Source organism: Mauremys reevesii, linkage group 3 (assembly GCF_016161935.1).
Source record: "Mauremys reevesii isolate NIE-2019 linkage group 3, ASM1616193v1, whole genome shotgun sequence".
Taxonomy (NCBI): domain Eukaryota; kingdom Metazoa; phylum Chordata; order Testudines; family Geoemydidae; genus Mauremys; species Mauremys reevesii.
Genome location: NC_052625.1, coordinates 102178198 through 102189611, shown reverse-complemented (window position 1 = coordinate 102189611; position 11414 = coordinate 102178198). Strand labels below are relative to the sequence as shown.

Genomic DNA, 11414 nt, shown 5'->3' with positions numbered 1-11414 from the left:
CTATTAAACTGCTGTAACAGAGTGGTGAATGTTTGTAAAGTGCTTTGAGATGTTTAAAGGCAGGATGCCGCATCTAGTAAGTAATTTGTTTGTACCACACACTGTACATTTTAAAGTATTATTATTGTAAGTGCAAAGCATTATTTCTGTTGGTTTCAGATGAGCATAAACTGTTGCAATCTGCTTGTGGCCTGTTACAATATTGTGTGATTTTAAAGAAAGTTGTGCAAATGCATTGCAAAATCAGCAGCCTCTAATGGCGGCCCACTGACTCAGGAACAGAGAAACAACCCTTTCATTTTACAGGCTGCTGTCAACAATTAGTTGAAATTAATTTTAAAAACAGTCTGTGTGATAATGCATCTGGGCAGGATATTGAACCTGAAGACAAATAAAGGTAAATGATTGTGTACAACCCTCTGTTTTCCAGTTATGTCAGAGGGTACAATTCCCAGCAAAGAGCAAAGAGAGCAAGACAAGTTATTTTCAAAAGTGTCCAGGGGAACAATAAAGATTTGGTAGGACCTGTATCTTACGGAGACCTAAAAGTTTAATATTTGAAGATGGCAGCGTTTTTTGCTTTGTGGATCTCCATTTTGAAACTTCTCTTGACTACAATCTCATCTCACTTCTTATAAAACTGAGAAGCTTATTGTTAACAGGAAGAGGGTGAAAGAGAATCCTCATGTACACTATAGTGCAAGCAGGAGTTAATTAGAAAAGGAAAAGGTGAAAACGTAAAGCTGTCCGTATTGAAACCCACAGCTGTGGCTCTGTAAATGAGGGCTTCAGAAGTATCACAGTTTGGGGTATCAGCTCAGAAGTACATTGATTTTTAATTGCTGCAAAAGCTGTGGTTAGAGGGGCTGAAAATGTGATGAGTGGCAAGTCTGAACAGAGAATGTTCTGGAGCTTTGCAGGGTAGGAGGAAAATTAAGAATTAGAGTAATTGAGCAACTATCTGTCAGTGGGTATTAATGAGGACAGACAAAGGGACTCTACCACAGGCTTTTTTCCTTCACTCAGGGAGTGAGTTCCATGGCAACCACTTGCGTGGGAGAATTTACTTTTGTTTTATCTTTTTAGAATCATCACTTTATTCCCATGGCTCAAAGTGGCAAATGGGGGGTTCTGGGGAATTCTGAGATCATGAGGAAACTGAGGTTAGAATGAAAGAGAAACCACAGTGAAATAAGCTACAGAAGAGTAATGAGAATGAGATCACAGTAACATTCTTTTGCAGGGTATGCCAATAGAAAGCAATCACTATCCCTTATCCTAAGCAGTTTCTGGGAGAGAGAAGTACCTTGTGAGTGTGGAATAACATCTGTTTGGGTACATAACCGTTTCAACCATAGTATAAACCACCCATCCCTCAATGCACCCTCTCTCTTGCCCCTAAACCTAGCACCAAGGGGAATGTAATAGATAATCTAGCTCTGAAGAGAATGTGTACAGATCCCTTTTCCTCAGGAACACACTATGTTACTCTATATTAATAGCTAAGATATCAATGCAGGAGGCCAAGTCTAACTTAGGGATTTTAGATAAATAAAATGTAAGAAAAAATACACAGGAGATTTCTGTGACTCAAAATTCATGAAATCTGCTTAGTTACCTTGATTTATCTCCTAACTAATAGTACATAACCTCAGTTAGCCTAGAGTGTACAGTTAACCTTAAGATACTTAGGGTGAGAGTCTCCTCTCTCACTGTTACACCAATGTGTCTCCATCAGCGTCAATGGACTTACCTCTGTATTATTCCTTTATCTGTGGTGGTAAAAGAACCAAGTCCAACTTTGTACAAATACCCCCTAGCAGATCTCTATGACATCCTCTTTTCTAGGTGAGGCAGGAGGACAGTTTACATTACATCTTCATTTCTGCAAGGGGACAGTGGCAAGGCAGGGGAGAAGGACACATGAAATAGTTTTGTGTGTGGACAGAGGCTTCTAGCCCTTGTGGGTGTAGACCACTTGTCCTTTGTTAGTAAATGTTTTAGTCATGAGAGTTGTCATGTGTTTTTTTAGGTTGTGTGCTATTTATTTGTGGTTCCCATCATAGGTGCTGGAACTAGGGGTGCTGAGTGTGCGGCAGCACCCCCTGTCTTGAAGAGGTTTCCATCAGATACAGGGTTTACAGTTTGGTTCAATGGCTTTCAGCACCCCCAATGTACAAATTGTTCCAGCACCCCTGGTTCTAATCAACTGCCTATCCCAACTGACAACCCTGTTTGAACATCCTTGGCATTTCATCAGGAGGGCATCTGTCTGTGTAGCAGCCCAGCCAAACCATCATGAAATGACCAACTCAGGCACAAAATCTACTCAGCTCATCTTTACCAGGATAATTGATTACTGTCATCATTATGTACATAGCATCAAGAGGTGCTGAGCATTTGACAGACATGTAAGGAAACAAAGTTTTTTTTGCTCCTGGGATACTACAGTCTGATGATTATGATGGAAAAAAAGCAAATATTTTACTAATTTATATTTTAAACTATTTTATATATTTATATGCACGGCATGCATGTATGTATATTTACATAAATTTGCAGACACAATGTCTCTTTGTTGTACTCACACCTAATCAATGCATTCACTCTATACATCTATACCAGCATTTACTCTATGCACTCTTTCATTTCTCCTCGGTGAATCAATGAGAAGGATTTTGCAATGCCAGTGTACATGATATTTTACCTGGGACTCTGTCATTTTAGCTAGGAGATAAATACAGTAGAACCTCAGAGTTACGAACATCTCGAGGAGAGAAGTTGTTTGTAAATCTGAAATGTCTGAACAAAACATTGTGGCTGTTCTTTCAAGAGTTTACAAGTGAACAATGACTTAATACAGCCTTGAAACTTTACCATGCAGAAGAAAAATGCTGCTCTCTCTTTATTTTTTAGTAGTTCACATTATACACAGTACTGTACTATATTTGGTTGTTTTTTTGTATATGTATAAAGTATAAGCACCACCTATTAATAAGGCTATTCGACATTTCCCATTAGAAGACCCTGTTTCAGTTACTTTAAGCTTTGCCAGACTTTATCCATTTTCCATACCAGGTGTCTGCCTGAGTATGAAGAATTTTTTGGAAAACTTCAGCCAAAACAGTTCAGCCATTTTCAAGAACAAGACTAGGGAAAATATGGGGTTTTGCCCATTAAAAAAAATTCTGGTGACCTTTTTTGTGACAAGCTCTAGTGCTCCCATGCTTTGGAGCAAGGACTTGAAATCTGGCAGGGAGGACAGCAAACTTGGCAGGGCAGCCCACGACCTTCTCTCCCCGCCGACCGGAGCGAAGCCCTCCCAGCATGTGGCGTGGCGGTCGGGGACGCGTGGCGAGCGCCCCGCTGAAGCGCTGGCCGCCCCTCTTCTCTCTCTCCCCCCCACTCCCTTCCCCCGCATTAGACCGGGCGCGCACTCTGCAGCACAGAGAGTCCCCTGGCTCCGGCCGCCCTGTAGGGTTTTTTGTTTTGTTTTCCCCCCCGACACCCGCTTTGCCGCTCCAGCTGCGCCGTGCTCCCCCCCCCCGCTTTGCTGCTCCAGCCGCGCAGTGTTCCCCCCCCACCCCCGCCCGCTCTGCTGCTCCAGCTGTGCCGTTTTGGGGGGGGGTTGGTTTTTTTCCCCCTGCTTTGCTGCTCCGGTGGCCCCACCCTTTGTTGTTTTTGTTGTTTTTTTTGCTTGGGGTGCCCAAAAAGCCAGAGCCAGCCCTGCACAAAGCAATCAGTTGTGCCACCACTGGGCAGGCAAACTGATAGCATAGAGCTACTGCTAGCATCATGATTTAAACCTAACTACAGACTGGGCCTTCTTTGCTATCCTCATTTACATCTCCCTGTTTGCTTTTCTGCCCCTTCTTATTCCCTTTCCCAAAGAGGCTTAGGGGTTTGTAGGCTCAGCATCATAACTAGTAAATGGGCAAGCAGGTTAAGTAAGACGAGTTACGAAACATGAACTGTGCCGTACAAAAAATAGCTTGCTGTGCCTCCCTGATCTCCAAAGTTATTCTGGGATGATGGCCATAGCTTAAAAAATCCACTAAAATGCTTTTAATATCAAGAAGGATGGTGATAATTGGAGAGGGGTCACAGAAGAGCCGTGAGAACTACTAAAGGATTAGAAAATATGCCTTATAGTGATACAGTCAGAGCTCAATCTATTTATCTTAACAAAGAGAAGGTTAAAGGGTGACTTGATTATAGTCTATAAGTGTCTAGATGGGAAACAAACATTTAATAGTAGACTTTTCAAAATGTAGCAGAGAAAGTTATAACATGATCCAAAGGCTGGAAGTTGAAACTAGACACATTCAGACAAGAAATAAGGTGTACATTTTTGACACTGAGAGTAATTAATCATTGGAATAATTTACGAAGGGTCATGGTAGATTCTCCATCACTGGCAATTTTAAAATCAAAACTGGATGTTTTTCAGAAAGAGCTGCTCTGGGAATTATGGGAAGGCAGTTCTAGGCTTTGTGTTATACACTAGGTCAGACTAGATGGTCACAATGGTCCTTTCTGGCCTTGGAATCTATGAAAACAAAAAAACAAAAAAACAAAAAATTGAAACTTGTAATGAAGGAAAAGGGGCATTTGAGGATGTCTTTAGCAAAATAGCTAAGCCATTAAAATATGGCTATCTTTTCTTTATCTCTTCTTTTCATGTGTTTTTTGTTCCTCCATTCTCCTTTACTTATCCCGCTCTTCCCTTTCCTCTCTGATAGTTCATTTTAAGATTCTCATTAAAGAATTGTTTAGCTGATGGCAAGCATTAATCAGCAACTCCAGAACAAACACAGGCAAACAATTTGAAACAAGATCATTGGAGGGTAAGAGAAATGATGAAAAGTTTGGACAGTGAGAACTTTCAAAAAAGATTTTGAGAACTAGACACATTCAGTCCGGAGAAAAGATGACAGAGTAAACATAATGTTGACAAATATCTAAAGGGATGTTACAAAGAGAACAGGACTCAATTATTCTGCACAGCCAGTGAGGTCAGAACTGACATTGCCAGTTAAGCTAGTGCAGAAAAAGTGAAGGTTAAATATTAGTACCCAAATAAAAAAAACCCCAGATGTTAACTTCACTAATAAGTCACCAATCAGATCTATGAATTTGTTACATGAAAGCCCTTTCTGTAAAGTGGGGGTAACTATTACAAGGGTCATTTCAACTTGGGCATGGTCTACACGAGGGGGGGAGGAAATCGACTTAAGATACACAACTTCAGCTACGAGAATAGCGTAGCTGAAGTCAACGTATTTTAGGTCGACTTACCTCACATCCTCATGGTGCAGGGTCGACTGCCACCACTTCTCCATCGACTCTGCTTCCGCCTCTTGCTGCAGTGGAGTACAGGAGTCGATGGCAGAGCAATCAGGGATCAATTTATCGCGTCGACGCTAGATGTCATAAATCAATCCCTGATAGATCGATCACTACCTGCCGATCTGGCAGGTAGTGTAGATGTACTTTAGTGGATAGAGCATTATGGAATGTAATGTAGTGAAGAATCTTGCATTGGGATGGGGTTGGACTTTTCAACATCTTCTTCTGGGTACCTAATTATACCCCCAATGGAATATATAAAAATCCCATTGACTTCAGTGAGAGTTATTCTATCCTGCATAGTAAAAACAGTGTCCCAAGACAGAGGAAGGAGAAAGACTAAAATTAATTAATAAAACTCCAATACAGCACAAGAAGAGCGATGAACTGTGTTGCACCAACTACAGATTAGATCATAAGCATATTAGGAACCACTGAAGTGAATTTCAGAACTTTGTAAGTCACTTTTCTGCTCTATCTCAAGCAGTTTTTAGAAAGGAGGGGTATAAAAGGTTAGAAGAAACTGTTCACTGAAGTTCCAATCTCTGATGAGGAGCTCATAGACACTTTTATTTTAGGGTAATATATTTTAGCTAAACATGGATTTAGCAATCTTATATTGCTTGCCATACCGGGAAAACATCACCAAACTGGCTGGTTCTCTATACATTTTAATCAACGAGAAAGGAATAGAAACCCCAAGGCAGAGTAGTAATCAAACACAACATGTCTGTTCTCCCACTAATGAGCAGGGGAGTACAATGACCTCATCTCCATATCTCAAGGAGTGAATGCCAAGTCCTTTTTATTTTAATGCTAGATTTGTAAATCATCAACCTACAGATTGAGTCTTATAGAGAGAATTACAGTAAAAAATGATTTAATATTCACTGTGCTCTATATTTAATTCCATATTCCTTATATATGTTTGATATTTGGGGCATAAAACTAGTTACTATTGGGAGGGGGGCTTTTTTCTCTCATCAACAGTTGTGTGACTTCCCTGTTCTTTAATGATAGAACAAACATACTTGTTTGATTACTTGTCAGCCTTGGGATGTTTATCCCTTTTTTGATATTTGAAACTATTGAACTATTGGACTGGAGGGAGGTTACTAGTGTAGTTCCTCAAGGATCAGTCACAAGCCTGATTTTATTTAGTATTTTTATTAATGACCTGGTGTGATGGGGCACACTCATCCCACACTGGATGGGGAAGGGTTAACCCTACATTGTGGGTTGACGAAGCCATGCCCCCACCCCCCTTTACTCTACTGGGCATGTTTCAGGTGCACTGATATAAAAGAGAGCAGCTCAGCTCAGTTGGGACTGACTGCTGGGGAGGAAGGAAGTGCTCCACTGGTTCTAGTTGAGGATCAGCCAAAACCTGAGGCTGTGGAGGCCGGAGACACTGCAACCCAAGCAGACACTACTGAGACCCCGCTGCATCAGGAGTCACTGGGGACAGCGCAGACTGGAGAACCCAGAGACAGCAGAGATGCCCAGACTGCAGCAATGGAAACTACAGTAGGAAGCAGCCCAGGGGAATTAGATAGTGGCTTGGTTAGTGAACCGGAATTTTGAGTCAGCGTGTTTCGGTCGGAACCCCCTGGCTGACTCAGTGGCACACACCCCTGCCACTACCAGGGCCCTGGGTTGGGGTCCAGTGGAGAGGAAGGGCCTGGACCCCGCTACTAGGGCTGCCACTCCCCCACTTGTGTGTGGTGGCCCCCTTCCTGACTTTGGCCACTAGGCCTCCCTGCCCTGCCAAGAAGGGCGAATCTATGGACTTTGGCCACTAAGCCTTACTGCCCTGTCTTCCTGAGGCGAATGTACTGATTGTGGCTACTGGGTCTCACTGCCCCTCTAAGAGGAGCAAACCTATTGACTTTGGCCATCGGGCCACACTGCCTAGCTATTAGGGGTGAATACATGGACTCTAGCCATTAGGCATCACTAACCCCTGAGAAGGCAAATCTATGGACTTTGGCTGCTAGGCCTTACAGCCCCGCTAACTGAGGCAGATCTATTGACATTGGCCAGTGGGCCACACAAACCTGCAAACCGAGCTGAATTTACTGACTTTGGCCACTAGGTCTCATTGCCCTTCCGAGGAGGGTGAATCTATGAACTTTGGCCGTTAGGCCTTACTGCCCTGTCTTCCTGGGGTGAATGTAGTGATTAGGGCTACTAGACCTACTAAGGGGGCGAGTCTATTGTTGCTGGCCATTGGGCCGCATTGCCCTGTCTCATTAGGGTGAACTTATTGACTGTAGCCACTGGGCCTTACTGCCCTGCTGACTGGGGCCAATTTATTGACTCTGGCCATTGGGACGCACTCCCCTGATAAGAAGGATGAGTATATAGACTAGGCTTAGGAGTGTGACGGTGCGCACTCGCCCCACACTGGACAGTGTTTTCCCCAACCCTGTCACACCTGGACACAAAGAGTAGGAATGTGCTAATGAAGTTTGCTAATGATACAAAGTTGAGAGGCATTATCAATACAAAGAAGGATCGAAATAATCTAGAGGAAGATCTGGATGGCTTTCAAGCCTGGCGTGACAGAAGTGGGATGAAATTCATTAGTACAAAGTACACGATCATCCACTTGGGGTCTAATAATAAGAATTTCTGCTACAAGCTTGGGTCACATTAGTTGGAAGCAACAGAAAAGGCGTGAGATCAGGGTTTGTCAATAACAGGATGACTGAGCCATCAATGTGATGCAGCTGTTGAAAAGGCAAATGCAAACCTAAGATGCATCAGGCATGGCATTTCCAGTAAAGATAGAGAAGTTTGTTAATGCTCTTGTACAAGGCACTGCTTAGATCTCATTTGGAACAGTGTTCAGTTCTGTTCAAGAAAGATGAATTTCAGCTGGAATGGGTACAGAGAAGAGCTACTAGGATGATCAGGGTAATGGAAGGCCTGTCTTATGAGAGGAGACTGGAAGAGCTTAGCTTGATTAGTCTAGCAAAAAGAAGGCTGAGAGGGGATATGATTGTGCTCTGTAAATACACCACAGAGGTAAATACTAGGGAGAATGAGGAGCTATTTAATGTTGTCCCAAGAACAAATGGGTATAAGCATGAACAAATTCAGGCTAGAAATTAGAAGAAGGTTTCTAACCATCAGTGGGTGAGGTTCTGGAACAGTCTCTCAGTAGAAGTCGTGGGGGCAAACAATTAATTTTAAGAGAGAGCTAGATAAATTCATGAGTGTGATTGTATGACAAGGTTGCTTGTGATAGTAGGGGCCAGGGCTCAACAGCCCCAGAGCTCACTTCTGGTTTATGTCTTATGTTCTTAAAAGCTCATGCTTCAGGTTTTCAGCCAGTCACATGCAGGGTCAGGAAGGGATTCCACCTTTATCCCCCATGTATCCTGGGTGGGGAAGGGGTTAGTCTTCTTCCCCTGAAGCATCAGAGATGGCTATGGCTGGAGATGAGATATTGGACGGGGGTGGGTCTGGGCTCTGAGGGCAGAGCCGGCTCTAGACCCCAGCGCGCCAAGTGCGCGCTTGGGGCAGCATGCCGCCGGGAGGGCGGCAGGCTGCTCCGGTGGACCTCCCGCAGGCATGCCTGCGGAGAGTCCGGTCATCCGGCAGCTCCGGTGGACCTGCCGCAGGCATGCCTGCGGAGGGTCCGCTGGTCCCGCGGCTCAGGTGGACCTCCCGCAGGCGTGCCTGCGGATGCTCCACCGGAGCCGCGGGACCAGCAGACCCTCCACAGGCACGTCTGCAGGAGGTCCACCGGAGCCACGGGACCGGTGACCGGCAGAGCGCCCCCCGCAGGGTGCCGCCCTGCTTGGGGCGGCGCAATTGCTAGAGCCGCCCCTGTCTGAGGGGGCACTGAGCATTCTCTCTTGGGTGCTTGGTTAGCTGGTTGTTGCTCACATGCTCAGGGTCTAACTGGTGACCAAATGTGGGGAATTTTCCCCCAGATCATGTTGGCAGTCATCTTGGAGATTTTTTGCCTTCCTATGCAGCATGAGGTGCAGGCTGCTTGCCAGGATCATCTGCATATATGTCTCTTAATTAATACTCTCCCATTACAAGGGCCTTAGGCACTGGTACACCTTAACTCTGTCTATTCTCTGCCCCTGGCACATAATAGGTAAGTCTCCTGTGGGTTGTAATACCTTGGTCTAATTTCAGTTGTTGGCTGACCAATGATATATAGGAGGTCAGACTAAATTATGAGCCAGTCCCATCTGGCCTTAAATTCTATGACACTAATGTGTAGAGAACTAGTCCATTTTCATTTTTCTGGTGCAGATATTGATGTTCTTTAAAAATATGTAATGAGATAAAGAACCTTTCATTTCTACTTCACCAGTTCAAATGCAGGCAGGTTGGCAGTGACAAAGTCGTTACCATATGGTTACTATATTGAATTACTGTCCACATTGCAAAAAACCCATCACCACTATCAGCAGCTTGTCAATAGAGGCCTTGTGTATAGTAGGAGTTAGATAAGTGATCTAAAACATGGGTTCCCCTATCCATGTTAGATTGAGAGGTAGTCCACAATTGTTAAAGTGTATGTGGAACTTGGTAGACCCTACCCATACCACCAGGACATCTAACATGAGCTGAGTCAGTAGGTTGGGACAGCTGAAAATGATAGTAAGACATAGAGAAGTCAGGGGACAGAGCTATCCTCCCACAACTATAGTGATGTCTGCACTACAGACGTTTTCTAAAAATTTCCCATTGCTGCTAACAGCTGCTCTGCTCCACCAGAATTAGCAAGATTGGGAACCATAATGTAGATAGGCCACCAGTGTTTTTATATTCTAATACTAACTACTTGGAACTAGAGATTGATTTTTCAGTTTGCAGAACCCAAAAAAGCTTCATTTTGAACCCAAACTGATTTTTTTCAGCTTCTTACTGAAACAAACAAAACAAAAAATATCACTCAGCTCTACTCTGAACAAGGTCACATGACACAGTTGTTAACAATGCCAATCTGGAAGCCCATCTACACTAGGACTTCCCATGTTGGTAATGCTGGTGGAGGTGGGCCAGTGTGTGAATCATTAGAAAGTTTCCCTTGTGTAGACATGGCCTAGAAATAGAGATTTGGTTGGAGAAAAAGATTGCCCTACTACTGAAAAAGTAATTGTACATCACATTCTCTCAACACGAATAGAGAAATCAAATATCTCCTAGGGATCAATTCACAAACCCCCAGCCTCATCTTAACATGTAGATAAAACTGGCATTATATTTTAGATTCCATATTATTAAAATATCCAAATTTATTTTTGATGGACCAGAAATTTTCAATAAGTGAAACATTCTTGACACTTACTTTATACTTTATTTACATTGCCTGAAATAACACTAGGCACCTTGTTTCTCTGTTCTTAAATCTTTTGATTTGGAAAAAAAATATAAGCAGTTCTATCCTAATTAACTCAAATACTTTATAAGCCCTCTAGCTGTGACAAAAGTTCTAATGGGTTTCATTAGTGGTTCTACATCATTCTTCTATGCAACACAAAATCATTGATGCTTCTTGCATAAAAAAAATATTGCCAGAGTAAATAGATCCAAAATTGAACTTCTTTTCCTGTTTACTCTTGGGAATATTTTCTTTTAAAATAATGAGGAAAAATACTAATTTACACACTAATGAGGAAAATTATACAGTGGTTTTTCCCCAAAAAATTTTGCCTTGCACAAAAACCTCCCATGATAGTTCTATTACAATCCTGCATACAGAGCAACTTGATTGCTTACCTAAAGAGGGAGGCAGCAAGTGGAATGGAAACAATGCATTGGAACTGGCTTACACAGACACATCATGAATAATATCCCAGGGAGAGTAGTAAGGAAGAGCAAGGACTAATATTAGAAAAGGTAGGCCATTAAATACAATACAATCTCATTTATCCACCCTCCATTTAGGCCTTAAAGTCCATTGAGATCTAAGGGGAGTCTTTCCATTTAATTCAATGGCCTGTGAACACGTTCTCAACCAGAAACGTCTCTTATCTCAGTCCCAGTTATGTCCCTTGATGGGAATTGCTCTGTTTCTACCCAGTTGTCTGATG

General features: G+C 43.0%; 1 long non-coding RNA gene across 1 annotated transcript in view; it reads left to right on the top strand.

Moving 5' to 3' along the window:
* The first annotated feature begins 2250 nt into the window (after positions 1–2250).
* The window catches only part of LOC120401579, a 32988-nt gene continuing 23824 nt past the window's right edge, over positions 2251–11414 (top strand). Inside the window, exon 1 of the long non-coding RNA XR_005596565.1 lies at positions 2251–2411. This is a non-coding gene — a long non-coding RNA (uncharacterized LOC120401579). The remainder of the gene's footprint in view (positions 2412–11414) is intronic.